The following is a 27,895-nucleotide window of genomic DNA, read 5'->3' on the forward strand; positions in this document are numbered from 1 at the left end:
AACTGAGTAAACCAAATCTCTGGACACCACTGCCGCTGAGGGGAGCTAGTTCGGGTCCCACCCCCAATGGTGCTGCCTGGTGATCCGTGACCTGCCTCCTGGCACTAAGTTTACTTCTCTGATGGCCCTGGTAGTGTGAAACTTGCCGGGTCCCGCTCCCCACTGTAGCTAAGTGTGGGAGCTTACTCTCAGGGCTCACGCTTGGGATTTTCTAGACCGTTTTGGGTGGAAAGTCCTATCTCCCTTGTTGCGCTAGTACCCCGATATTGGAGTGATTGGGAACGAATCTTGAAGGCTCCATTCTCCACGGATAAATTATCGGGTTGCGTGCAGCTACTCCCCAACCTAGGGTCTACGTACCCCGTCGTGCCTTGGTCTCAGCCCGGTGATGGTGCAAGGCCGCCGGCTGTCCTGCTCGACAGATCCGAGCCCCTTGCCACAATCCCCTGCGACTGGGGGTCCAACTCCTCTAGGCCCAGAACACCATCTGCCACCTAGACAGTCTCCTTATGGGAGTCCCTGCTCCCGACCTCCCCAGAGCTCCTCACAGCTCGAGGGCTACTCTCCAACTCTCTACTGACTACTACCTACACTCCTCACCTCCCCTCCCTGACCCCCCAGGTGGGCGACTCTATTCCACTCAAGTCATCCACTGGTTTGTCTGGTGGGTGTGGTGCAGGGTGTATCTAGGATTTTATTAGCTGATGTAGGCAACACCATTTGGTTAGGGACCCATAACCAAGATGAGGTGGATACTGCACTGGGGGGCAGATTGTGCAATACCCTGTGACGACCGGATAGTCCAGGGGCGTCACACACACAGTGGTGTCACAGCCAAACCATAAATACAGTGATGGCACACAATGCACATAGTGATGTCACAGTACAGGGATAATTCACAGAGTGATGTCACAGTACAAGGATAATACACAGAGTCATGTCACAGTAGAGGGATAATGCACACAGTAATGTCATAGTACATGTTCAATGCACACAGTGATGTCATAATACAGGGATAATACACACAGTGATGCTACAGTACATGTTGAATGCACTCAGTGATGTCACAAGAAATTAATAAGGCACAATACAGTTCGTAATGCTCATTGTGATGTCACAGTACAGAGATAATGAACATAGTGAGGTTACAATACAGGGAATATGACAATAGTGATGTCACAGTACAAGGATGATACACAAAGTGATGTCACAGTACATATTGATGCATACCGTGATATCAGAGTACAGAGATGATACACACAGTGATGTCACAGTACAGGGATAATACACACAGTGATGTCAGAGTACAGAGATGATACACACAGTGATGTCACAGTACAGGGATAATACACACAGTGATGTCACAGTACAGGGATAATACACACAGTGATGTCACAGTACAGGGATAATACACACAGTGATGTCACAGTACAGGGATAATACACACAGTGATGTCACAATACAGGGGTAATACACACAGTGATGTCACAGTACAGGGATAATACACACAGTGATGTCACAGTACAGGGATAATACACACAGTGATGTCACAGTACAGGGATAATAATACACACAGTGATGTCACATTACAGGGATAATACACACAGTGATGTCACAGTACAGGGATAATACACACAGTGATGTCACAGTACAGGGATAATACACACAGTGATGTCACAGTACAGGGGATAATACACACAGTGATGTCACAGTACAGGGATAATACACACAGTGATGTCACAGTACAGGGATAATAATACACACAGTGATGTCACAGTACAGGGGATAATACACACAGTGATGTCACAGTACAGGGATAATAATACACACAGTGATGTCACAGTACAGGGATAATAATACACACAGTGATGTCACATTACAGGGATAATACACACAGTGATGTCACTGCACAACTATAGTGCACGTGTTAATGTCAGGGAACAGTGATAATACACACAGTGATGTCACAGTACAGAGATAATACACACAGTGATGTCACAGTATAGGGGTAATACACACAGTGATGTCACAGTACAGGGATAATAATACACACAGTGATGTCACAGTACAGAGATATTACACACAGTGATGTCACAGTACAGAGATAATACACACAGTGATGTCACAGTACAGGGATAATACACACAGTGATGTCACAGTACAGAGATAATACACACAGTGATGTCACAGTACAGAGATAATACACACAGTGATGTCACAGTACAGAGATAATACACACAGCGATGTCACAGTACAGAGATAATACACACAGTGATGTCACAGTACAGGGATAATAATACACACAGTGATGTCACAGTAAAGGGATAATAATACACACAGTGATGTCACAGTACAGGGATAATAATACACACAGTGATGTCACAGTACAGGGATAATACACACAGTGATGTCACAGTACAGCGATAATACACACAGTGATGTCACTGCACAACTATAGTGCACGTGTTAATGTCAGGGAACAGTGATAATGCACACAGTGATGTCACAGTACAGGAATAACCCACTCATAAAGAAATGCATTAACTCTGTAATAATGCAAATACTAATATTGTTTTGAGATTATATACAATATATCACAGTATACAAGGATGTCATAAAATAGAAGGGAAGAGAAGCAATAGCAGAGCAAGAATGCACACTGAAGCGTCACAATACATTGACAGTATATAGGTCATGGAAATAGTGCTGCCACTTTCTGGTAGGGCATTCTTGGTATATGGTGCAGAGACGGTGACACTGGCACATCACATACCCCCCATTGTGTCTATTGGCCATTGTGCGTATTGCAATCCTCAATACTCCCTCTATTACAAGCATCTGCACGCCGTCTAATGATTTTCCACATTTTATCTCAATAAAGACGATTTCCGATGAAGAACGGACTTCATGAGTCTGATTCCTTTTAACTGTGGATTTATAGATTGCGCCCTGTCATATTACAGCTCCTCAAAAATGAAAAGGTGCCATTTGTTTGCGGACGCTCACATTAAAACACAAAGGTCTGACGTGTCATTTCGAGGCTTAAATGAGGCAGAATATCAGCGGTAACTGCTCGGCAGCTGCACGCCGGAGAAGCCTAATGAGCTTTTCTTATTTGTGGAGGCAGATGGTAAAATTGTGATTTTCGGTTACCTAATAAATACCATTAGCAAAGGCTCGAAAATGTCCAATTCCACCAACTCTTTATAAAAAAAAAATAATAAAAATAAAAAAAACCTATTTGCACATTGACGGTTATCTGTCAGGAGATCAGGGCCGGCAACGGCAATTCCCAGCTGTGCGGCTTCAAGGGGTAGAGTCCCGCACCACAATCCACCGGCGAGGAGCTTGTGATTAGATAAGGCCACAAAATCTCGTCACGTATTCAATTCTCACTCCATCTGATTGAAATAATAACAACGTGTGCGGCTTTCTGTGCCTTAACCTGAAATCTTCAGACCCTTAATGCAAATATCCAGCTGTGTGATGAGTTTAATAACACCCTGTTTTGTTTTCCGTCAGCAAATGACAGCTGATGGCAGGAATTGATGGGATATGGAAGGATACGTCTCCTACCGTCACGTCTGATATGTTTTAAAGGACAAGTCTGGTAAAAATAGGACATAGGGCTTATGAGACTAAAGGCCCCGTTACACGCAATGACGTATCTAATGATATATCGCTGGGGTATATCGGATTCCGTGACACACATCCGGCATCGTTAGCGACGTCGTTGCGTGTGACACCAACGAGCGGCCGTTGAACGATGAAAAATACCCACCAAATCGTCCATCGTTGACACGTCGTTCATTTTCAAAAAATCGTTGGTTGTTGAGGACGCAGGTTGTTCGCTGTTCACGAGGCAGCACACATCGCTATGTGTGACACCTCGGGAACGACGAACTACAGCGTACCTGTGTCTTCAACGAGCACCGAGGTGGGAGTGACGGAGATGCGGCTGCTCTCCGCCCCTCCGCTTCTATTGGGGAGGTTGTTCACCCGCCCACAGCGACGTCATTAGAGAGGGCTGTACGTGTGAAATGGACAAGCGAGATTGTGCGCCATGGGCAAAGATTTGCCCGCGTCGCACAAACGACAGGGGCGGTGCCATCGCTAGCAATATCGCTAGCGATGTCGCTCCGTGTAAAGCCCGATTTATCAAAAAATTGCAGGGCAAAGAAAGGACTAATAATCCATCATTACACAGCAAGAGACTTTCATAGGCTTTGTGCTCATGGAGTTTTTTTAGGAGCTTTTGGAACAGAAACTAAGTGGACTTTCTCCAAATCCTTCTCCAAATCACAAAACTCCTCAAAAACTTGGCGTTTCTGCTCTAAAAACTCAACAAAAAGAATTGGTGGACACCTAGACATACGATTTACAAAAAGCCTTAAAGACTATGTGTACACAGAGTCTTTTTGGAGTAGAAATTAAGAGGAAACTCTCAAAATCCTCCTCAAAACTCCTTACAAACTTGGAGTTTCTGCCCTGAAAACTCAGCAAAAAGACTTTGTGTGCACTTGTCCATACACTTTCCAAAAACTCTTGAAAGATATGTGTGCACAGAGTCTTTTTGGAGTGGAAGCTGCAGAAACTAAGAAGAAACTCTCCAAATCCTCCTAATCTTGGAGTTTCTGCTCTGGAAACTCAGCAATAAGACGTTGCGTCCTCCTGGCCAACAGTTTCCAAAAACCCTTGAAGGCTATGTGTACACAAAGTCATTTAGGAGCAGAAGCTGAGCTGAAACTAAGTGGAAACTATTCAAATCCTCCTAAAAACCTCAAAATTCCTCAAAAACTTGCAGTTTCTGCTCTGAAAACTCAACAAAAAGACTGTGTGCACCTAGCCACACGGTTTATAAAAACACATAAGGGCTATGTGTACACAGAGTCTTTTTGGAATGGACGTTGAACAGAAACTAAGCTGAAACACTGAAGACTTTTCATGCACCTGGCCATACACTTTCCAAAAACCCTTGAAAGCTATGTGTACACAGAGTATCTTTGAAGTGGAAGCTGGGCAGAAACTAAGAAAAAACTCTCCAACTCCTTCTCAAAAATTCAAAATTCCTCAAAAACCTGGAGTTTCTGCTCTGAAAGCTCAGCAAAAAAGACACCTAGCACCTAGCCATACAGTTTACAAAAACTCATATAGGCTATGTGTACACAGAGTCTTTTTGGAAAAGAAACTAAGAGGAAATTCTCAAAATCCTCCTAAAAACTCCTCACAAAGTTGGAGTTTTTGCTCTGAAAACTCAGCAAAAAGACTTTGGGTACACCTCACGATACATTTTCTAAAAATCTTTGAAAGCTATGTATACACAGAGTCTTTTTGGATTGGAAGCTGAGCAGAAACTAAAGGGTGCTTTACACGCTGCAACATCGCTAACGATATATCGTCGGGGGTCACGTCGTTAGTGACACACATCCGGTGTCGTTAGCGTCATCGCAGCGTGTGACACGTAGGAGCGACGATCAACGATCGCAAAAACGTCAAAAATCATTGATCGTTGACACGCCGCTCCTTTTTATAATATCGTTGGAGGTGCATGATGCTGGTTGTTCGTCGTTCCTGCTGTATCACACATCGCTATGTGTGACACCGCAGGAGCGACGAACATCTCCTTACCTGCGTCCACCGGCAATGAGGAAGGAAGGAGTTGGGCGGCATGTTCCGGCCGCTCATCTCTGCCCCTCCGCTTCTATTGGATGGCTGCCGTGTGACGTCGCTGTGACGCCGCACGAACCGCCCCCCTTAGAAAGGAGGCAGATCGCCGGCCAGATCAACGTCGCAGGGCAGGTAAGTCCGTGTGACGGGTGTTAGCAATGTTGTGCGCCACGGGCAGCGATTAGCCCATGACGCACAACCGACGGGGGCGGGTACGCTCCTCAAAAACTCAAAACTTATCAAAAACTTGGAGTTTCTGCTCTGAGAACTCAGCAAAAAGACTGTGTGCACCTAGCCATACAGTTTAGAAAGACCTTTAAGACTATGTGTACACAGAGTCTTTTTGGAATGGACATTGAGCAGAAACTCTCAAAATCCTTTACTACCAAATTGTAGTAAAATGGCTCACATTGGGGCAAGAAAGCAGAGCCACAAGGAGGTATTGTCTTGCCCCTGAGAGGTTTATGGGTGGAGGCAGGGGCAGAAAGATCGCGGTTGCAGGGGTTGCCATCACAACCGGGCCCGGGGGTTCAGGGGGCCCGATAACCCATGGAGGTACTATAGATCTATATGGTCACGTTCAAAAAGCCTAAAGCCTCCCCAGTATTATGCATATAACATCTACATTATACATGTTTCTTTATTTTACAACCTTGGACGACATCAAGGAACAAATGTTGGACTTTTTTCAACATGACGACCGCACCATTGTAAGTTTTCGACTTTTACTTGGATATTTATTGATTAAATTTGACATTCTTCATCCCACGTGTATGGCGCTGTATAAGGAGCAGTTATTCCCAACCCTTAATGAATGTTTCAGCCATGGTGATACCCTTTGTGCTTCTGTAAGGAGGGAGATGTTTGATCAATGCCCACGCGTGACAGCAGTCAATGATAACGCACCAGTTTGTATGGAGAATACTCTGTCATCTCCCGGGCTTGATGTCAGGAAGATGTCTATGGAAAAAAAAAAAAGGTTTAATTAAAGGAAAATAGGATCCTTCGTTCCTCACACTGTCATTAGATGCGGTGGATGTATCACGCACTCTATACGTTCAGACCTACGTTTACTGTCATGAAGAATTATGGTAAAGATTAGACATAGGATGGTTTTACCCTTCACCACCCGGCGATTTTCTATTTTTTTCTTTTTTTTCCTCCCTTTATTCCTTATTTTTCCCTCAATATAGCCATATGAGGCTTGCTTTTAGCGGGACGGGTTGTACTTTTGAATGACACCATTCACTTTGCCACATATTGTACTGGAAAACGGGAAAAAAATCCAAGTGCGGTGAAATTGCAAAAAAAGTGTTTTTTTGGCTTTTTTTATTTAGCATGTTCACTATATGGTAAAACTGACCTGACATTATCATTCCCCAGGTCAGTACGAGTTCGTAGACACCAAACATGTATAGTTTTACTTTAATATAAGTGGTGAAAAAAAAACCCAGAAATTTGACAAAAAAAATTTGAGCTTTTTGTGCCATTTTCCGCGACTTGTAGCGTTCTCATTTTTCGGTATCTGTGGCTCAGTGATGGCTTATTTTTTGCATCTTGAGCTGACGTTTTACATTTAGCATTTTGGTGTAGATGTGATGTTTTGATTGCCTGTTATTGCATTTTATTGAAATGTTGCGGCAAACAAAAATAAGCAATGTAGGTCTGGTGTTTTGATTATTTTTCTTGTTACACCATTTACCGGTCAGATTAATTTATTTTATATTTTGATAGATCGGGCATTTTATATGTGGAGATACCAAATATGTTTTTTTTTTTTGTAATTGTTTTCTTTTCAATGGGAGAAAGGTAGGTGATTTGAAGTTTTGTTTTTTTAATTTTTCCATATTTTTTTAAAACTTTTTTTATACTTTTTATTGCATATACTAGTCCCCTTAGGGATTGTTTGAGTGGTGATACCAAATATGTTTTATTTTTAATTTTTTTTAATTGTTTTCTTTTCAATGGGAGAAAGGTAGGTGATTTGAACTTTTTTTTTTTTTTTTTAATTTTTCCATATTTTTTAAAACTTTTTTTATATTTTTTATTGTATATACTAGTCCCTTTAGGGATTGTTTGATCACTTGTGCTGTACAGAGCGGAGCATCAGCATCAGTATCAGCATCGCTCTGTACAGCAGAAATCCTGATCTCCTGTGAATGTCACCGCTCGGCCGGCGTTCACAGGAACTACATCATGAAAGAGATAGGGGTCCTCAGTTGACCCCTGGCATTCATGACAACCCATCAGCGCCCCGCGATGACATCATGGAGCCACCGAAGGCTGCAGGGAATGATTCGCTCCCCACCGCCGACATATGATCAATTCCGCTGTGAGAATCTGACAGCGGGATTTAACTGGTTAACATCCTTAGGCAGATCTCTGATCCACCCATGACTATTAGAGACACATGATCAGATCAGCCAACATACGCAGAGAAACATGTGACAATCCAGCATCAAAGTTAGAGACACGACTTGGGATGTACCAGTACGTTCAAGGTTGTGAAGGGGTTAATATTGTTTGATTCTTTATTAATATATTACTCACAGCAAGTTGGGCTGCAGTGTGTACATCGCCCAGGCCAAACGCTAATGCTCTACCAGGATACAGCTAAACCCCCACTAATGTGGAAGCGTCACAGGTGCAGGAGAAGCAGATCACACACACACCTCCATGGAATGGAGGGGAGGCGAATGCCAGATGATAAAACTGCACACTAGTGGCTTGCATAGAGCGCTGTTCACATGCAGATGGCACAGTCACAAACCCTACTTAATTTTTGGAGGACATTGTCCTCTTTTTGTTGCTATTTTTATATTTAGTGTAGGGACCTACAGACATGAGGTCCCGTGACGAGGGTGTAGGCTTACGTTTTATGGCCATAAATACCAACAAAAACCTCATATTTTTTTTTGTTTGTACAGGATACAGCCAGGCCCCTTTCTGTTGGACCTTGCATTGTAGAGTGTCTGTCCGTGCATGATACACAGTGGGGTACGGCTTGGCAGCCCGCCTGATCTAATAGAAGGGCGTCACCTAATAGGCTGCGGGTTTGTGACTGTGCCATCTGCATGTGAACAGCGCTCTATACAAGCCACTAGTGTGCAGTTTTATCATCTAGCATTCGCCCCCCTCCATTCCATGGAGGTGTGTGTGTGATCTGCTTCTCCTGCACCTGTGACACTTCCACATTAGTGGGGGTTTAGCTGTATCCTGGTAGAGTATTAGCGTTTGGCCTGGGCGTTGTACACACTGCAGCCCAACTTGCTGTGAGTAATACTTAATTTTTGGAGGACATTGTCCTCTTTTTGTTGCTATCTTTATTAATATATTAGATGAAAGTTTGAGGAAAATTATAATTTATTGTTTTATTATTTGATGTGTGATCTGTAGTTTGTATACACCTATGACCCAAATAGTCATAAAATATCTAATCAGTGAAACACGCTTCTTTCTCCACTTATGAGCCATTATGATCAGGAGAATTATGATCCCTCACATCTGTGTGTGCTGTGTGTGGGAGACATCATTGTGCTACAAAGGATCAGGAGAAGAGGAATCCCTCACGTCTGTGTGTGCTGTGTGTGGGAGACATCATTGTGCTACAAAGGATCAGGAGAAGAGGGATCCCTCACATCTGTGTGTGCTGTGTGTGGGAGACATCATTGTGCTACAAAGGATCAGGAGAAGAGGAAGCCCTCACGTTTGTGTGTGCTGTGTATGGGAGACATCATTGTGCTACAAAGGATCAGGAGAAAAGGAATCCCTCACATCTGTGTGTGCTGTGTATGGGAGACATCATTGTGCTACAAAGGATCAGGAGAAGAGGAATCCCTCACGTCTGTGTGTGCTGTGTATGGGAGACATCATTGTGCTACAAAGAATCAGGAGAAGAGGAATCCCTCACGTCTGTGTGTGCTGTGTATGGGAGACATCATTGTGCGACAAAGGATCAGGAGAAGAGGAATCCCTCACGTCTGTGTGTGCTGTGTATGGGAGACATCATTGTGCGACAAAGGATCAGGAGAAGAGGAATCCCTCATGTCTGTGTGTGCTGTGTATGGGAGACATCATTGTGCGACAAAGGATCAGGAGAAGAGGAATCCCTCACGTCTGTGTGTGCTGTGTATGGGAGACATCATTGTGCGACAAAGGATCAGGAGAAGAGGAATCCCTCACGTCTGTGTGTGCTGTGTATGGGAGACATCATTGTGCGACAAAGGATCAGGAGAAGAGGAATCCCTCACATCTGTGTGTGCTGTGTGTGGGAGACATCATTGTGCTACAAAGGATCAGGAGAAGAGGAATCCCTCACGTCTGTGTGTGCTGTGTGTGGGAGACATCATTGTGCTACAAAGGATCAGGAGAAGAGGGATCCCTCACATCTGTGTGTGCTGTGTGTGGGAGACATCATTGTGCTACAAAGGATCAGGAGAAGAGGAATCCCTCACGTCTGTGTGTGCTGTGTATGGGAGACATCATTGTGCGACAAAGGATCAGGAGAAGAGGAATCCCTCACGTCTGTGTGTGCTGTGTGTGGGAGACATCATTGTGCTACAAAGGATCAGGAGAAGAGGAATCCCTCATGTCTGTGTGTGCTGTGTATGGGAGACATCATTGTGCGACAAAGGATCAGGAGAAGAGGAATCCCTCACGTCTGTGTGTGCTGTGTATGGGAGACATCATTGTGCGACAAAGGATCAGGAGAAGAGGAATCCCTCACGTCTGTGTGTGCTGTGTATGGGAGACATCATTGTGCGACAAAGGATCAGGAGAAGAGGAATCCCTCACATCTGTGTGTGCTGTGTGTGGGAGACATCATTGTGCTACAAAGGATCAGGAGAAGAGGAATCCCTCACATCTGTGTGTGCTGTGTGTGGGAGACATCATTGTGCTACAAAGGATCAGGAGAAGAGGGATCCCTCACATCTGTGTGTGCTGTGTGTGGGAGACATCATGGTGCTACAAAGGATCAGGAGAAGAGGAAGCCCTCATGTTTGTGTGTGCTGTGTATGGGAGACATCATTGTGCTACAAAGGATCAGGAGAAAAGGAATCCCTCACATCTGTGTGTGCTGTGTATGGGAGACATCATTGTTCTACAAAGGATCAGGAGAAGAGGAATCCCTCACGTCTGTGTGTGCTGTGTATGGGAGACATCATTGTGCTACAAAGAATCAGGAGAAGAGGAATCCCTCACGTCTGTGTGTGCTGTGTATGGGAGACATCATTGTGCTACAAAGAATCAGGAGAAGAGGAATCCCTCACGTCTGTGTGTACTGTGTATGGGAGACATCATTGTGCTACAAAGGATCAGGAGAAAAGGAATCCCTCACGTCTGTGTGTACTGTGTATGGGAGACATCATTGTGCTACAAAGGATCAGGAGAAGAGGAATACCTCACGTCTGTGTGTGCTGTGTATGGGAGACATCATTGTGCTACAAAGGATCAGGAGAAGAGGAATCCCTCACGTCTGTGTGTGCTGTGTATGGGAGACATCATTGTGCTACAAAGGATCAGGAGAAAAGGAATCCCTCACGTCTGTGTGTACTGTGTGTGGGAGACATAATTGTGCTACAAAGGATCAGGAGAAGAGGAATCCCTCACGTTTGTGTGTGCTGTGTATGGGAGACATCATTGTGCTACAAAGGATCAGGAGAAGAGGAATCCCTCACGTCTGTGTGTACTGTGTATGGGAGACATCATTGTGCTACAAAGGATCAGGAGAAAAGGAATCCCTCACGTCTGTGTGTACTGTGTATGGGAGACATCATTGTGCTACAAAGGATCAGGAGAAGAGGAATCCCTCACGTCTGTGTGTGCTGTGTGTGGGAGACATCATTGTGCTACAAAGGATCAGGAGAAGAGGAATCCCTCACGTCTGTGTGTGCTGTGTATGGGAGACATCATTGTGCTACAAAGGATCAGGAGAAGAGGAATCCCTCACGTCTGTGTGTGCTGTGTATGGGAGACATCATTGTGCTACAAAGGATCAGGAGAAGAGGAATCCGTCACGTCTGTGTGTACTGTGTATGGGAGACATCATTGTGCTACAAAGGATCAGGAGAAGAGGAATCCCTCACGTCTGTGTGTGCTGTGTATGGGAGACATCATTGTGCTACAAAGGATCAGGAGAAGAGGAATCCCTCACGTCTGTGTGTGCTGTGTATGGGAGACATCATCGCGGTTAGTCTCCACCTACAACAATATAGATAAAACTGAGTTCAAAAACTGTTGACAAATGCAGGATACAAACTAAATACAGTACTAATGTGCACACATATAGTATAAACTAAGATTACAGGTATAAGTTTTGCCTTTTTTTGCAGTTTTCTTTTTTGTACATTAATGATGCAATAATCGCTATCGAGCTTCCTTCTAACGGAGACAAACGCTGAAATCGTGTTATCTCCGCTTTCAGATATAATTACGGCAGTTGACCCTCAGCCCCTAGTTGCTACTATATGACCTCTTTCCAGAAGCCAATATAGAAGTCTTTACAATCAGGGTGACGTCTGGCGACTGTTAATGAAGGTCAGAGGCTTGCCGGTGAAAAGGATGTGTGGTATAAGTCATATGTTCTCTCCGTGCCCCCAGCTTTGAGAAGTCAAGACGACATTGTCATATGGAGAATAGAGATGCCATTCTCACGTCAATGTGGGCAGGAGGGTTGCAGAATATTCAATTACATGGGAGGACCATATTCACGCAACTATGCACCAAGGGTGAAGAATGACTTATATGTTACAATTAGAACAAAATATATATGACACAATGAGGACAGTTGAAAATGTAGAGACAGGTCTCCGATTTCATTTCTACCTTGTACAAGTTTTTAAAGGGGTTTTCCAATGAACAAAAATTAATTTTAAAATTCATTTTAATCAATAGATCTTGGAATAATAATAATTTCCACAATTGGATATGTTTTAAAAAAATGTTCCTGTGCTGAGATAATCTTATATATGTGTCCCTGCTGTGTACTGTGTAATGGCCGTGTCTGACCGTACAGGGACATTGTCCAATCATACCACAGCTCCTGAGCAGGGGAGGAAGTAAAAAAGTATACAGACATTATAGCACGGGATAATAAAGAAGAAATATATAAATAACTCATTATTATTCATCATAGGAGCTCAGCTCTGTCACTTTTCTGTCTCACTGTCCTGTGACTATTAGACATCTAGCTGCAGCAGGAGCCTCCCCCCTTTTGCTCTGCCTGCAGTAAAACTAAGTGGGCGGGGCTTCTATTCTTCATCAACTGAAGATGGAACTGATCAGAAGGTTAATTCTTGTGTGTTCTCTGCTGATTTTCTACAGGACTGGCTGTTTCAGAATCATGCAAAAAAATTAAAAAATGCTTCAGAATATTAAGCAGTGAGGATGACTATATTTCTTGATGAAACGGGTTGATTAGGACTTTAATATTGATGACCTTTGCTCAGTCTGATCGTTGTGGGTGCGACACCTGGATGCTCCTGGTGCCATTGGAGGTTGTAACTACTCAGTTGTGGAGCCACAGAGCACAGCTCTGCCAACTGTATGGTGACCGCGGCCGGGTACTGCATACATGCCCCCTATTCAATTCAACAGGGAGGCGGAGTACTCTGCCGCGGCCACTATTCTGTTGATAGTGCTGTGCTGTGTACTTCAGCCCGGCGGCAGCACCATGAACAGGTGATTGACGGAGGTGGTGTCATGACTGTAGCTTGACTCTGACAGGGTTAAGTCAGGTGGGAGGGGTCTGTTCTGTTGTGCCTTATTCCGGGACTCATTTCACTTTATTATGGTGTGGGTAGACCTCCGGAACGTCGCCAGTAATAGTTCCTGCTCTGTACCGTGCACAACTGGTTCTTGTGTTAGTCCTGATCTGTCCCGCTACCCAGCTTACCTTTCCCTGACCTCTGGTTCCATTGTACTGTTTGTCTGCTCTGTCTCACAGATCCCACTCCCATTCTATATCTCGATCCCCTCCCCTTATTTTGTATTTACTTGCTCTCCCGGCTTCTGAGCTCGGTAACGTTTCCTGACCACGGCTCTGCTTCCAAGTTTTGGCTTCTGACGTGACCTCTTGGCTCCTGACCCTCGTGGTTCCACCTGTTTACGGCTTGCTCATTTCCATGTTCAGACATGACTTCCTGATTAAGACTAAAGGGTGCTTTACACGCTGCGATATCGGTAACAATATATAGCCGGGGTCACGTCATTAGTGACGCACATCCGGCGCCGTTACCGACATCGCAGCATGTGACACTATGGAGCGACGATCAATGATCGCAAAATCGTTCAAAAACGGTGATCGTTGACACGTCGCTCCTTTCCTTAATATCGCTGCTGCCACCGGTACGATGTTGTTCGTCGTTCCTGCGGCACCACACATCGCTATGTGTGACACCGCAGGAGCGATGAACATCTCCTTACCTGCGTCCACCCGCAATGAGGAAGGAAGGAGGTGGGCAGGATGTTACGTCTCGCTAATCTCCGGCCCTCCGCTTCTATTGGCCGGCCGCTTAGTGATGCCGCAGTGACGTCGCTATGACGCCGAACGCACCTCCCCCTTGAAGGAGGAATTGTTCAGCGATCACAGCAACGTCGCTGACAAGGTATGTGCGTGTGACCCTGCTGTAGCGATAATGTTCGCTACGGCAGCGAGCACCAAATGTCGCACGAACGACGGGGGTGGGTGCTATCGCGCTCGACATCGCTAGTTATCGCTAGCGATGTCGCAGCGTGTAAAGCACCCTTTAGGCTTGCTGACTACCCTTCCTCTGGTGCATTGCCCCCTTGTGGGCTTTAGTCTAACTGTTCTTTAGAGTTCTATCTCCATTCTGCTTCTGCGCCCCCTGATGGAAGCCTGACAGGTGGTGGGTGTCGCACCGATCAGACATGATGACCTATCCAGAGGAAATACCATCAATTTTAGAGCCCTGGACAACCTTTTTGATATAAATGTTTATTATAAGGTTTAGTGTTCCCTTAATGTGTGAATTAAAAAAAAAAGTTGTCTTAAGGCCGGTTTCACACATCCGGCTTTTTGCCGTTTTGCCGGATGCGGCGCTCTCCCGTACAGTTAATACAGTACAGTGACAGCGCAACAAGCGCCGGTCACATGCTGTCATGTGACCGGCGCATGTGACCCGGAAGTTACAGCGCTGTCATTGTACTGTATTAATTGTACGGGAGAGCGCCGCATCCGGCAAAACGGCAAAAAGCCGGATGTGTGAAACCGGCCTAACCCATATTAAAGGAACTATAGGCTCCCAACATGTATTATTCCCTGCACATAGACGTCCTAATTTACAAACTGAACGAGTAAAATTACAGTCCTAATTATAACCCAGATTCTAATTATTCCACTTTTTCCAAATGAATCTCATAAATACAAATTAACATATTACTCCTGGCCAATCCCCGTCCTCTATAAATAATATGGATTGTCTCGGCAATGCCGGAACCGACGTGACATTTTATAGCCAATACAATACTTACATATGCCAGCGCTACATGATATGTAATACATAAGAGGATACGGAACAATAAAGTACTTCTAAAGGGTTAAAACTAGTAACGCGGGCCAAGCACATAATACTTAATTGCTAGCGGGAAGTTAATGAATTCATTTCTGTGAGTCAGCTCCTTTACTCCGTCTCCCAGCATAAACCAATGTAACGTTCCTCAATCCATTCTGATGATCTCATCAATGTGAACCCGTTTATGGAGTACGAAATAGGCAGGTCTTCCGCTGGGCACCAAATCGATGGCCAGATCTAATGAATGCGATATACGAGGGAGGACAGAGGTTGCTGTTAAAAATTCAATGATCACTGATGGAAAAATATGTCAGTACGGACAAATCAATACATGTTTCATGCTATCATGAACACACGGGGATTTTATTTTCAGATGTGATTTATTTATTTATTTTCAAATCTGATTTTTTTTTTTTTTTTTTTTTTTTTTTGCGCTTTGTGCTTCGTAGCACGCTTTATTTGATTTAGTTTTGTAATATGCGTCTGTGATTTATACTGGGAAGTTAAATCACTTTTGTTCAATATTTATTTCTTTAAGCATTTTTAATTATTTTTTTGTATATTTGTATTTCTAATATATTATTTTAATTTATTGTTGCATGCTGCTAGTTATTAGATTTCTAATTATTTATCTTCATAAGAAGTAATAGTATTAGAAGATTATTAATATTAGTAGTGGTAGTAGTAGTAGTAGCAGCAGCAGTAGGAGTGGTAATAATAGTAAGTTTAGTAGTAATCGTAGTAATAATATTAGTAATAATGGTACTGGTAGTAGCAGTAGTTGTAGTAATAGTAGTAGTGGTACTATTTATAATCGTGATAATAGTAGTGGCAATTGTAGTAATAGTATTAATAGAAATAGCAGTAATATTAGTGACAGTGATAGTAGTGGTAATATTAGCAGTAGTAGTAATAGTAACAGTAGTAGTAGTAATGGTAGTAGTAGTGATAGTGGTAATAGTAGTAGTAGTACTATTAGTAGTCATGGTAGTTGTAGTGGTAACTGTAGTAATAGTAGTAGTATAAATACCAGTAGTATTAGTAATAGTAGAAATAGTAATACTAGAAGTAGTAATAATAGTAACAGTAGTAAATGTAGTAGTAGTGATAGTGGTAATAGTAGTAGTAATAGTAGAGTAGTAGTACTTTTAGTAGTCTGGGTAGTAGCAGTGGTAATTGTAGTAATAGTAGTAGTAAGAATAGCAGTAATATAAGTAATAGTAGTACTAGTAATACTAGCAGTAGTAGTAGTAGTAGTAGTGGCTATGGTAGAAGTAGTGATAGTGGTAATAATAGTAGTAGTACTATTAGTAGCCATGGTAGTAGTAATGGTAATTGTGGTAATAGTGGTAGTAGGAATAGCAGTAATAGTAGCAATAGTAATACTAATAATACTAGCAGTAGTAGTAGTAATGGTAGAGGTATTGATAGTGGTAATAGTAGTATTAGTACTATTAGTAGTCATGGTAGTAGTAGTGGTAAATGTAGTAATAGTAGTAGGAATAGAAGTAATATTAGTTATAATAGTATAAATAGTAGTAGTAATGGTAGTAGTAGTGATAGTAGTAGTAAAAATAGCAGCAGTACTAGTAGTAGTAGTAGTAATGGTAGAAGTAGTGATAGTGGTAATAGTAGTAGTAGTACTATTAGTAGTCATGGTAGTAGGAATAGTAATTGTGGTAATAGTGGTAGTAGGAATAGCAGTAATATTATTAATAGTAGTACTAATAATACTAGCAGTAGTAGTAATAGTAGCAGTAGTAGTAGTAATGGTAGAGGTATTGATAGTGGCAATAGTAGTGGTAGTACTATTAGTAGTCATAGTAGTAGTAGTGGTAATTGTAGTAATAGTAGTAGTAGGAATAGAAGTAATATTAGTTATAGTAGTACTAATAGTAGCAGTAGTAGTAATGGTAGTAATAGTAATGGTAGTAGTAGTGATAGTAGTAGTAAAATAGTAGCAGTAATAGTAGTAGTAGTAGTAGTAGTAGTAGTAGTAGTAGTAGTAGTAGTAGTGGTATTAGTAAAGTAATAGCGTAGGTGGAAAATGGATCAAGAAAAGCATTTCACATGCTGAGTCTGACAGTGGCTCTCACATAGACAACAAGGATACATTTTGCCAAGCAAAGCATTCACGGCTGCGCTGAACGATTATTTGGCCAATAGCTAAGGGTACTTTCACACTTGTGTTTTTTCCCTTCAGTCGCAATCCGCCGTTTTGGAAAACAGCGCATTCCGTTAACGGATTGCGCTGCTTCCCATAGACTTGTATGGACGACGCAGTGCGACAGATGGCCTTGGGTTGCATCCACCAGCTGACGCTGCATTGCATCCGCCGGGCGGAAAGAACGCAGCATGTAGTGTTTTTCTGCGCTTCCCAGGGCGTAAAAAAAACGCAATGTGCAGGATTCCGTCGGCGTCCGTCGTTTTTATAATGGAAGCCTATGGTGGCGGAATCCGTCATTTGATGGATTCTTTTGATGGATCCATCTTTACACAAGTGCGCATGCTCAGTTGAGTAAATCGCTGAAAAAAAGCTACAACGGATTGCATTGTCTTGCAGGATCCGTCGCATCAGTTGTGCACTATATGCAACGCATCCGTTACATACGTCCGTCACACAACGCAATGTGACGGATGCCGCACAACGCAAGTGTGACACTAGCCTAACCCATATGTATGGGGGCCTTAAAAAACTATCCATACACTTTATTCTATTATCCTGCAATGTTGATCAAGAGGAAGGCAAAAAATATCTATTAGGCCAATTATTATTTGAGCATATAGTGATTGTAATATAATTATAATAGTAAAATTACTACTACTAATAATAATCAATAATCAATAATAACATTCATTATAAGTAAGTAAATCACTGTGATTACTGTTTTCCATTGTATTATTATTGAGATTTCTACTTACATTATTATTTTAATTGCCAATTTAATTATGATTATTTCTAGTACTTGTTGTGTTATTTGTAGTTTTCATTTTGATAATTAAACCGTTATAAACATTTTCATATTATTGTTGATAATATGTATAATTGTCATTATTATAGTAATAGTAGTATTTTAATAATAGCAATAACAACAAAATAATCATTATTATTATGAATATTATTATTTTTCTATCCCCACTTCCCCCTGCGTTATTACATTGCTACTCCTAATACTAGTTTATTAATAATAATAATAATAATAGTTATTATTTGTATTAAATCATACAAAATAAAACTTGTTATTATTACATTGATTTTAGTATTATAATGATGTATTTTTTTTACAATGTTAATAATAATATTCCTAATTCTTACTTATTACTACTAATAGCACTACTACTACTATTACCACTATCACCACTTCTATCATTACTGCTACTACTGCTACTATTACTACTTCTAGTATTACTAATACTACTATTACTACAACTATTACTAATATTGCTGCTATTTCAGCTACCGCTACTATTACTACAATTACCACTACTACTACCACAACTACTAATAGTAACACTACTACTATTATCACTATCACTATTATTACCATTACTACTAATATTACTACAGCTACTAATAGTATCATTATTACTAATATTACAACTATCATTACTACTAAACTTACTATTATTACTACTACTACTACCACTACTACTACTACTACTACTACTACCACTACTACTACTACTACTACTACTACTAATAATAATAATAATAATAATAATAATAATAATAATAATAATAATCTTCTAATACTATTACTACTTATGAAGATAAATAATTAGAAACCTAATAACTAGCAGCATTCAACAATAAATTAAAATAATATATTAGAAATACAAATACACAAATAATAATAATAACAATAATAATATATTAGGTATATACTGTTATATTTACACAATGATTATTATGAATTATTATTATTTGTAGTTATTATTAACTGTATTGTTAATATTATACTAATAATGTGATCATAATGATAATAATCTTTAATCTTATAATACAAAAATATTGTTGATGGTGATAATATTTATAGATATAATAATATTATTATTATTGTTGTTGTTATCATTCTAATAATGTTAAAATAATGATTATAATGTTTAATATTATAGTAATAATAATAATAATAATAATAATAGGCTAAAATAATGATAATGTTTAATATAATAATACAAAAACATTGATGGTGGTAGTAATAATAATAAGAATAAGAATAACTATTATTATTATGTTAAAATAATGATAATAATGTTTAATATATTAATACTAAAATATTGATGATGAGGGTGAAAATAATAGTTAAAAAAATAATAATAATATGCTAAAATAATGGTAATGTTTAATATAATACTAAAACATTGATGATGGGAATAATAATAATAATACTTATTGTTATTATTATGTTAAAATAATGATAATAATGTTTAATATTATAATAATACTAACATATTGATGATGGTGGTGATAACAGTTAAGATACTACTACTACTACTACTACTACTACTACTAATAATAATAATAATAATAATAATAATAATAATAATAATAATAATATGCTGAAATAATGGTAATGTTTAATATAATATTACTAAAACATTGCTGGGAATAATAATAATAATAATAATAATAATAATAATAATAAGTATTATTATGTTAAAATAATGATAATAATATTTAATATTATAATAATCATATTAAAATATGGATGATAGTGGTGATAATGATAGTTAAAATAATAATAATAATAATACTAATAATAATAACAATAATACACATTATTATTATTATTATTAATAATAATAATAATGTGTATTATTATTATTATAACAATTATTATCACACCATCATCAATATTTTAGTATTATTATAATATGAAACATTATTATCATTCTTTTAACATAATAATAATAATAATAATGTTAAAAGAATGATAATAATGTTTCATCATTTCAATCATTCTTTTAACATAATAATAATAATAATAATAATAATAATAATAATAATAATAATAATAATAATAATAATAATAATAATAATAATAATATGTTAAAAGAATGATAACAATGTTTCATATTATAATAATACTACAATATTGATGATGGTGGTGATAATAATTGTTAAAATAATAATAATATGTTAAAAGAATGATAATAATGTTTCATATTATAATAATACTAAAATATTGATGATGGTGGTAATAATAATTGTTAAAATAATAATAATAATAATAATAATAATAATAATAATAATAATATGCCTATTTCCAATAGTGTTATAAGTTCACTCTTCACTAGACCTTTCGATTGATACAGAAATAATTTAGTTTTTTGCTTCCCATCTTGTATGATGGTGTATAATCAACTTACAAGCCATGAGAGTGATGCCAGTTATCATGGCGTTGCCCTCTGACCTCTGACCTCTGACCTGCGCCTCCTTCATCTGTCCGGAATGTGAGTTCATTAAACAATATGATCCAAAGGAGAAGGAACCAGATTGAAAGTGGCTTAGAAAGGCGAATGTTACAGCGTCTGAAACGTTACCTCTTTACTGATATTAAAAGTGCAGTTGGCCGTGATTAATAATTCATGCCGCTTTTCTTCGATACCTGGAATTGAACTCTAACCCTTGATGAACAGCGTGGTTCGCGGCCGCGCTTGGAAGCCACGTCTGCCGGCTGTTGTTTACATAGCGCATTGTATATGGCAGCCAAGGGGCTGAAGCGGAGATGACGGCAAATATTCGGTTTTTGATGTCTCTGCTCCCTGAGTTGTCCTCTTGTGTGAAGTCTATAAATATTATATTCCGCGTTTTGTGAATACAATGGCTTCCTATCCATTCACAGATACCTTTTCACCTACTTCTTTCACTCAGCATCCGACTGTACTGTATTTCTGCGATTCTATACATGTATCACTAGGACAACAACTATATCATACATTCTTCACATAGAAAAAAATGTATAAAGAACAATGTAAAGAGGAAAAAACTGAATGTAAAGGGTTTTTCTTTTCTTGATTACCAATCTTTAGTATAGACCATCAATATCCAATCAATAGGGGGTCAACTTTGGTCTTTATGGGGTCAGAGGAGGTCACAATTTATTGCAACTCAACATCATTCATGTGAACTGAGCTGCAATACCAGTCATGACCACAACTAACTGTATGGCGCTGTGCCTTGCCTATAGCTTTAGCAGTACCCATCAAAAGAAGCTGAATAAAATGATACCTTGATATCTGCGATATGATGTCTTCTTCCAGAGAAATCCATGTTTTTTTCATATGTAAATCCATGTTTTTTTCATATGGGCCGGTCATAGATCTCCCTGAGAATTTGCCTCCATAGCTTATTATCAATTAAAGGGGGCGTTACCGGTGTGAGACACGTAATGACTGACAGTCTGCTGTCCTAATCTACATGTATTCGGCACTATTTGTTACTCACATGAATATTAAGGTATTCCGGATATTCGTTACTTGAGTATTTTGGTATTTGCCTTTTGAGTTTTAAGTCCCCTCCCCGCATGTTTGATGCCTGATTTTAAGGCACTAAACATATGGAAATTGGCTGCCAATCACCATAATGCCTTCGCCATCTTTGCTACTACCGTTATTGTGATTGGCGGGCACAGTGAAAAAAAATGACGTGCGGTTCCCCATCTATTTGTGATAAGCAATGCAGGTAAAGTAGACAGCTGGTGGCTGCATCCCCCATCTGTGTACTTTATCTTGGCTGGTTATCAATAATAGAGGCTTTCTCATTCCGTTGTGTTTTTAATTATTTAAATAAATAATAAAATAACAATGTGGCATCCGGCTAATTTTTGATAACCAGCACAAATAAAGCAGACAGCTGGGTGCTGGTATTCTCCGGCTGGGAAGGTACATTGTTATTGAGCCCCAATCAGCCTAAAAATAGCAACCTGTAGCAATCCCACAATTGGTGCATCCATTAGATTCTCCAATTCTGACGCTTTACCTGGCTAATTCCGATTGCCCTTCTATGGTGGCAATTGGGGTAAAATATGGGGTTGATGTCAGCTTTGATTTGTCAAAAAATCACAGCTGCCATAAAGCCCTTGGTTGGTAATGGAGAGGTGTCTATGAGACTCCCCCATTACCAACCCTGTAAGTAAAAAGAAAAAAAATGAAATACACAAATATTCTTTATTATAGATTAAAAACACACCGTTTTATCAATTTATTAGCCACAAAAACACCCCTGCAGGTCCGATGTAATCTGCACGACATCCCATAATGACCTTGACTCTCCTATATCTGGAGGCCACAGTGAATGGTATCATTAGAACATGTTACTGCTCACCACGCCCTCCAGGACACACTGAGAGCAGTGTGGGAGCTGGCAGAAGTGACCTCAGGTGAACTCAGTGCCAGACTGTCTGAGTGTGTGTCACAGCGGCAGCGCAGCCTGACAGTCTGGCACTGAGTTCACCTGAGGTCACTTCTGGTGGTTCTCACAGTACCTTCTGTGTGAGCCACCACTGTGACCTCAGGTGAACTCAGTACCGGACTGTCAGACTGCGTGACATTTGTTATATTTAGAAATCTAAATTGTTATTCTTTGATTTCTTTATTTTAAACAACAGAAAGTTGACCTCAGGTGAACTGAGTGCCAGACTGTTGGACTGCATGTCATGGGAGCAGCACTGGATTGCACTGAGTTCACCTGAGGTCACTTCTGGTGGTCCTCACGTTAATTTCTGTGGAAGTTGCCAGAAGTGACCTCAGGTGAACTCTGTATCGGACTTTCTGACTCTATGTCACCACATTAGTCCAGTGCTGAGTTTACCTGAATACACTTCTGGAGGTTCTCACAGTACCTTCTGTGAGAGCTACCAGCTATGACCTCAGGTGAACTCAGTGACGGATTGTCAGACTGCGTAACATTTGTTATATTTAGAAGTCTAAATTGTTATTGTTTGATTAGTTTATTTTAAACAGTAGGAAGTTGACCTCAGGTGAACTCAGTGCCAGACTGTTGGACTGCATGTCATAGCGGCAGCACAGTCTGAGATTCACCTGAGATCACTTCTGGCGGTTCTCACATTAACCTCTGTTGAAGTTGCCAGAAGTGACCTCAGGTGAACTCTGTGCCAGACTTTCTGACTGCATCTCATGGCGGCAGTGCAATCCGACAATCCGGCGCTGAGTTCACCTGAGTACACTTCTAACGGTTCTCACAGTACCCTCTGTGTGAGCCGCCAGCTGTGACCTCAGATGAACTCAATGCTGAACTGTCTGACTGCATGTCACGGGGGCAGTGCAATCCAATAGTCCGGCACTGCATTCACCTGAGGTTATTTCTGGCGGTTCTCACAGTACCCTCTGTGTGAGCCGCCATCTGTGACCTCAGGTGAACTCAATGCTGATCTGTCTGACTGCATGTCATGGAGGTAGTGCAATCCAATAGTCCGGCACTGCATTTACCTGAGGTCATTTCTGGCGGTTCACACAGTACCCTTCTGTATCAGCCTCCAGCTGTGACCTCAGGTGAACTCAATGCTGGATTGTCTGACTGCGTGTCACGAGAGCAGTGCAATCCAATAATCCGGCACTGCATTCACCTGAGGTTATTTCTGGTGGTTCTCAGAGTACCCTCTGTGTGAGCCGCCAGCTGTGACCTCAGGTGAACTCAGTGCCAGATTGTCGGACAGTGTGACATTTGTTATATTTAAAATCCTAAATTGTTATTGTTTGATTTGTTTATTTTAAACAGCAGAAAGTTTGTAAATTTTGCTAACAAACCTAATTTGCAATGGGGGGTTAGAAGTGGGGATAATAATTCAGATTTTTACAGCTTCTAATGTAGACCCACTATAACCTCAATACCATCTTTATATTGACTGAATAGACAAGTATTTCTTCTGTATTTATATATATATTGTTCTTTTTTTACAGAGAATGTCAAGGGATTTGGAGAGCCAACCAGTAAAGAATAAGAAGACGTCTAAAAAGGTAAAAATAAAGTGCAAAAAAACAACATTTTTGAAAGTACCGGAGTTAGTTGCTTGATATGAAATAGAATTTGGGCTAACATTTTTAGGATTTCTTACTTATAAACTCTGTCCTCCTGTGGTGCGGACATGAAATCTAGACCTTTTATGCAGTAGACGAGTCTTTCGATACAATGCACCTGCACATGGCTAACAGAATACATTTTTAATGCCCTCAATGTTTAGCTCGAGCATTTCGAAACGTGCACTAGTGTACAGGTTTGTATTTAATAAAATATTTACCAGGTTGGAATCATTGGTGCTAAGATCTCGCTGTGTTATTTTGCAGAGCATTTCTTGATGTTAAAAAAAAGTGGTATGAGAATTACAAAAAAACAACAAAACATTGCTGCGTTCATTCACAAATAGCGCCACCCTTGTGCAGTGGACGGGTCTGGTATTGCATCTGTGCACTGTATTATTGCCTGCTGTGTTCTTATAGAGGTTGTACACAATTTGGGACTTTTTTAATGCATTTATTTCAGCTTAATTTACGGTAATTTATGCACTCTGGTTTCAGTAAGAATTTTGCACCATTTGGCTCTTTTAAAGACTTTTTGTTTCTTTGGAAAAAGTTTTCTTTAGCCCAAATACATATATTTAAATAAACAAAAAAATACCGCTAAATAAAGCATCATCATGGAGCAAGTTTCTTCCAGATTCTGGACCGCCGTAGTAATTAGTTACTGATCATAACAATGTAATATTTCAATGGCAAAACATAGATGAGGAGAAACGCAACCAACAGCAAGATAATACTATAATTGTCATGTGTGCACCTTATTGCGGTATTATGTAAAGCCGTTATAGGAGGATCTTTTGATATTATCTTGAGGGCAGTTGTATTGCGGTTTTGAAAGAGATGTGTACGGCAGTATTACATGGAGTCATAGGTGTAGCTGGTGATATTTTGTAGGTATAGTACTATTATTTAGATGTTAGTTGGCGGTATTATATGGCATTATTATATGTACTCATAGGAGCATTACCATGCTCAGGTGCTCAGAACTCGTAACTAGTGATGAGTGGACACTACCATGCTCGGGTGCTCAGTACTCATAACTAGTGATGAGCGAGCACTACGATGCTCAGGTGCTCAGTACTCGTAACTAGTGATGAGCGGGCACTACCATGCTCGGGTGCTCAGTACTCATAACTAGTGATGAGCGGGCACTACAATGCTCGGGTGCTCAGTACTGGTAACTAGTGATGAGCGGGCACTACAATGCTCGGGTGCTCAGTACTCGTAACTAGTGATGAGTGGACACTACCATGCTCGGGTGCTCAGTACTCATAACTAGTGATGAGCGGGCACTACCATGCTCGGGTGCTCTGTACTCGTAACTAGTGATGAGCGAGCACTACCATGCTCGGGTGCTCTGTACTCGTAACTAGTGATGAGCGGGCACTACCATGCTCGGGTGCTCTGTACTCGTAACTAGTGATGAGCGGGCACTACCATGCTCAGGTGCTCTGTACTCGTAACTAGTGATGAGCGGGCACTACCATGCTCAAGTGCTCTGTACTCGTAACTAGTGATGAGCGGGCACTACCATGCTCAGGTGCTCAGTACTCATAACTAGTGATGAGCGGGCACTACCATGCTCGGGTGCTCTGTACTCGTAACTAGTGATGAGCGAGCACTACCATGCTCGGGTGCTCTGTACTCGTAACTAGTGATGAGTGGACACTACCATGCTCGGGTGCTCAGTACTTGTAACTAGTGATGAGCGAGCACTACCATGCTCGGGTGCTCTGTACTCGTAACTAGTGATGAGTGGGCACTACCATGCTCCAGTGCTCAGTACTCATAACTAGTGATGAGCGGGCACTACCATGCTCGGGTGCTCAGTACTCGTAACTAGTGATGAGCGGGCACTACCATGCTCGGGTGCTCAGTACTCGTAACTAGTGATGAGCGGGCACTACCATGCTCCAGTGCTCAGTACTCATAACTAGTGATGAGCGAGCACTACCATGCTCGGGTGTTCAGTACACGTAACTAGTGATGAGCGGGCACTACCATGCTCGGGTGCTCGGTACTCCTAACTAGTGATGAGGGGGCACTACCATGCTCAGGTGCTCGGTATTCGTAACTAGTGATGAGCGGGCACTACCATGCTCAGTACTCATAACTAGTGATGAGCGGGCACTACCATGCCCGGGTGCTCAGTACTCGTAACTAGTGATGAGCGGGCACTACCATGCTCCAGTGCTCAGTACTCATAACTAGTGATGAGCGAGCACTACCATGCTCGGGTGTTCAGTACACGTAACTAGTGATGAGCGGGCACTACCATGCTCGGGTGCTCGGTACTCCTAACTAGTGATGAGGGGGCACTACCATGCTCAGGTGCTCGGTATTCGTAACTAGTGATGAGCGGGCACTACCATGCTCAGTACTCTTAACTAGTGATGAGCGGGCACTACCATACTCGGGTGCTCAATACTCCTAACTAGTGATGAGCGGGCACTACCATGCTCGGGTGCTCAATACTCCTAACTAGTGATGAGCGGGCACTACCATGCTCGGGAGCTCAGTACTCGTAACTAGTGATGAGCGGGCACTACCATGCTCGGGTGTTCAGTACTTGTAACTAGTGATCAGTGGGCATTACCATGCTCGGGTGCTCGGTACTCGTAACTAGTGATGAGCGGGCACTGCCATGCTGGAGTGCTCGGTACTGGTAACTAGCGATGAGTGAACACTACCACTCTCAGTGCTCGGTACTGGTAACTAGTAATAAGTGGGCACTACCATGCTTGGATGCTCTGTACTCGTAACTAGTGATGAGTGGGCACTACCATGCTCAACGGCTCAGTGCCCATAACGAGCAGTTGGACCCTAAGATGGGTGCGACTCATGTACTGAGTATAATGGAAGTCAATGGGGAAATCTAGAAGAGTTTCCAGAAAAATACTTGACTTCCATTTTACTCGGTACACAAGTGGTATTACAGCTCAACCTTAAGTGAATGAAGCTGAGCTGTAGTACCCAATACAACCTGCAGACCGGTGCGGTGCTGTGTTTCGAGGAGAGCAGCCATGCTGTTCTCAGCAGTGTCAATAATGCACATATCCACGTGGCTCCTGCAGATGTCGTTCTTACAATCTCCTGGTGAAATGTTTTTGATGTCAGAGACAATTGAGGATCGCGGCTTTTCCAGTAGTCGCTGCCCACAACCTCTGGCCACCATCAGTCGGTATTGTAATGGATTCTTTTGGACGGAGTTCACACAGTATTACCGTTGACATTTTCCTTTCTATTTCCCTGTGACTTTTGCACCCATCTATTATTCCCACTTATGAAGAAACAGGCCTAAGACGGCGGCCGGAGATTGCGTCACCTTTCCAGTGTTCCCGGGCTTCACACAAGGCCGTGTTACCGGGCTGTCTGCAGGTTTATTTTCACCATTCCTGTGTGTGTATATATTTTTCTGAGAAATGATTCCTGTGATGTAATGAAAAGCCAGTGTTTAATATTTCATACATCTCCCTCGTAGACGGGTCCCGGGAGACCCAGCCGCAGATCTCCAGCCTCCATCTGCCCGTACTTCCACTGCATCATCAGACATCACAGAAAACCACTTATTAAGGCGCTTAGTAGTGAAATACCTGGAGCTTCAAGAATACTCAGTCAGATGAAGAACCTTATTATTGATATAGACAAAATGTAAC

General features: G+C 41.2%; 1 protein-coding gene across 2 annotated transcripts in view; it reads left to right on the forward strand.

Moving 5' to 3' along the window:
- ELFN1 (extracellular leucine rich repeat and fibronectin type III domain containing 1) overlaps positions 1-27,895 on the forward strand; it is a 764,272-nt gene that overhangs the window by 200,008 nt on the left and 536,369 nt on the right. For both annotated transcript variants that reach the window (XM_075318104.1, XM_075318103.1), the window contains exon 3: positions 24,123-24,179. The gene's annotated coding sequence lies outside the window, so the exon portion shown is untranslated. The remainder of the gene's footprint in view (positions 1-24,122; positions 24,180-27,895) is intronic.

Source organism: Anomaloglossus baeobatrachus, chromosome 7 (genome assembly GCF_048569485.1).
Source record: "Anomaloglossus baeobatrachus isolate aAnoBae1 chromosome 7, aAnoBae1.hap1, whole genome shotgun sequence".
Lineage (NCBI taxonomy): Eukaryota > Metazoa > Chordata > Amphibia > Anura > Aromobatidae > Anomaloglossus > Anomaloglossus baeobatrachus.